Source organism: Orycteropus afer, unplaced genomic scaffold (assembly GCF_000298275.1).
Source record: "Orycteropus afer afer isolate SDZICR_OR568_19922 unplaced genomic scaffold, OryAfe1.0 scaffold00295, whole genome shotgun sequence".
NCBI classification, from domain to species: Eukaryota; Metazoa; Chordata; class Mammalia; order Tubulidentata; family Orycteropodidae; genus Orycteropus; species Orycteropus afer.
The window spans coordinates 2,363,566-2,366,867 of record NW_006921882.1 but is presented as its reverse complement, the minus strand read 5'-3'; the positions used below and the strand labels follow the sequence as shown (position 1 = coordinate 2,366,867).

General features: G+C 44.2%; 1 protein-coding gene across 1 annotated transcript in view; it reads left to right on the top strand.

Annotated features, from left to right (window-relative positions):
• Positions 1-3,302, top strand: part of STX16 (syntaxin 16) — a 24,164-nt gene that overhangs the window by 523 nt on the left and 20,339 nt on the right. The window lies entirely within an intron of this gene.

Below are 3,302 nucleotides of genomic sequence, written 5' to 3'. Positions count from 1 at the left end.
CGGGGCCGCCCTTGCTCCTGGGGGCCGGGCTGCAGGATCGTCGCGGACCCCGACTTTCAGAGGCCCGGCCCTGACCTCTGATCTTCGGGGACGCAGTTGTATGTTGTCAGCTGTTTTCTTCCTTTGCCCTCGCAGCCTCGGCCTTGCCCCCCATGAATAATCGCTTGCTTCGCTGCTGTTCCTGGGGGCTCACGTGTGTGAGACAGGCCGGTGCCGGGCCTGAGGTTTCTCATTTCCCAGACGGGAAATGGCGCTTTCCCTCTATTCGAACTTCACAACAACAGTAGCAACACAAGGTGTGTGTGCAAATTAATCCCCCCAAGAGGACGTTTTGGGATTTGACTACGCCCGGCAGTGGACTCTCTTTTCGGAAGTTTCTGGAAGGAATGCTGGGCGTGCTGGGTTTGGAGGGGGCTCTGCTGTTGCAGGAGGGGTGGGTCCGCGTGACCGAGGAAGGCGGCGGTGACGAGCTGTCAGCGCCGGCCCGGCGGGAGGTGAAGTGGAGAGGAGGTGTAGGGGAGGCGGGCGGGCTGGGAACAGGCGCAGCCTTGGGATGAAGACCACATCCTTGGGGGCCGGCCTTGAAATACACAGCTCCCCGCACCTCACGTGTAGTCTGCCTCTCAGACATTGCATTGCCTTCATTTTTCTCTCTCCATGATTTTATCTAAATGCTTCAGAAAAATTAATGTCGCATGTCTTGATTATCAACGGAGTGTGCCTGCAAAGACCATCTTTTGTTTTTCCTCCCCCCTGTGTGACAAGTGAAAAATGTCTTTGGCCATATTACTCTTTTAGAAAAGACATTTAAGCCGCGTGAACAATTTTAGGAATCAGATCAAGTAAACTCAGGTTAAAAAGCAAAGGAGACCGGGACAGCGGGTTTGGGTTTTCAATTGCTTGTGCATTTGACGGCTTCATGCATTTCTAAAGGGATGGAAATGGTGTGTGATTGGGATCAGCAGGAAGATGTCTGGAGCTGGAAAGGAGCTGACGGGCAGCCTGCTGATTTCTGAGAGCAGTATTCTGGAATGAGCCCAGACACAGGGTGAAACTGTGCTCCTCACCGGAACTTTAGTTTTGTTGAATAAACAGGAGTTGTGGGTTCCTTACATGACTGAATCTTAGGATACCTCATGGGAAAAACAGGACTGAACTTGCACCATGTTTCTAGAGCTAACTGTTTTAATGGATTGGAAATAGATTGTTTGCATTTACATTTTTAATCATCTAAGATCCACGACCTACTCTGGGTCTTTGAGTAACAGAAGACTTGTTTTTGGTTTTTAATCAGTAAGTCAGACTGTTGGTGCCTGAGACAGACAGCTTTCTAAAAGTGCATCTCTGAGGAAGCCGTTTTTCTGATGTTTTTCTAAGTTGGGTAACTTAAAATATACACTCTAGATCAAATAATTAAAAATGGGTAGCAGAATTGCACAGTTTGGAAAAATAGGTCAGACAATGTACAAATGAATTTAGCTAATCAAACCATTTCTTTTTTCTTTTTTAAAATGCATTTTATTGAAATATAATTTATGTACAGTGAAATACACAAAACTAAAGTGACATGAATCAATGTCAAACCATTTCTTAAAAATAGATTTCTAAATCAGACCATTCAAAAATACAGAGGTTTAAGCCAGAACATTCAAAAATATTTTCTTTCAGTCATGCTGTTTAAATATTGCACACTTACATTAGCCTGACCGTTTAAAATCTGAGATCATTAATAGCCATTGAGTCTTTTAAGATATCCTTGTAGTTAGTCAGTTCAGAGGATCTAAAAAATAGATTTTGCTGTCAAACAGCTTGCCTAGGTTAGAATTTTAAAAGATAACACATTTATATACCTTAATTGTGTACGTTAAACACATAACATGAAAACCACATCTGTGGTGAGGTGTTTAAGGGTGAATTATACCCGTTTGCGGACAGGTAGCTCTGCAGAAAGCCTTTATATGTGTCTGCACACATGCACGCACACACACTCACAAATGGCCAGATGTTAACATGACAAGGTATAATTTTTCAGCTTTTCAGGAAGTTGGAAAAGTTTTGTAATAAACATTTTTTGGGGAAAAGGTCATGTCTGACAGACAATTTAAAAGAACTTTACTGAGTGATGCAGTATCTTTACTGCAGTTAAAAGATTTTTTAACCTTATTTCTAACTTGTAAATTTCAGAAAAAAATCACGTCTCAAATCAAATACGTCTCCCAAATTTGAATATGGACTGAGTATTGAATAATATTGAGCAATTATTCATTACATTGATTGTAAGTTAATTAAGTGTGTTATTTTTGTTAGGGAGGCCTGCTGAGGTGTTTAGGGTCGGATGTCACAATGCTTGTAACTTCTTTTATAAATACTTAAGCCCCCTCCAAACAGAGGATGCAGTTAAGGCAAAGTATTAGTAATTGTTAAATGTTGTGATGGCTGTGAGGGATGACAGACCGTTTTCCTTTTCTGCATGTTTGAAAAAGTATAAATAAAACTCTAAAAGAAATTTGTATGTTAAAAACAAGTAGACCAAAGAGATAATTTTAAAATATATTTCTAAAACTCAGGTTACTAAAATGAAATCACTCCCTGAGAGTTTAACTTCATTCAGACTCTCCTAGCCTGAGCCTCTAAAGCCTAGTTCGCAGGAAACGTTGAGGAAGTTGATTTTGCTGCGTGTGGCTGTTCTCACACAAATGAAAGCAAGTCATGCCTGAACTAAGAGATTTCGAAAGAATTGGAACCTGCATTTTCACATCCTTGTTTGAAAAAGAAGCTGTGGAGATGACTGTGAAGTGGGGTGTGCGTGACCCCACGCTGCCCGAGAAGCACACCTGAGCCAGGACAGTCAGAGAATTTCAGCCTGCATCTTTGAACATCGGAGTTTGAGGGAAAAAGCTAGAAGGTGGTTGGGGTGCACACACACTGAAACAGGTAGTGGCCACAGGTGGGCAGGCATTCCGGGGGTGACGGCTGTGGTCAGACTGCAGGCACCGAGCAGAGCCCTTGCTCTGGTCTTGCCACCAGCTTTCTACGGTCTGTGACAGCAGCAGGAAATCCCGGCAAGTCCCGCTGCCTCTTGCAAACAGGCTTTGCCTGCGTGAACCGCGGAGATGTCCTTGTCCCCTCGCCCGTGCTCCTTCTCCTCCCCGGGCCTCTTGCGTGGTGACCCTGCAGCCCCGCTGTTCCCCAGCCCCGTTCCTGTGGATGAGGGCTAGTTTTCGGTGTCCTTTTTACAGGGCAGCACTAGGACTGAGGACAGTAGTGCTTCCCGGTGTTCTTGGTTGTGTTAATATGAGCGA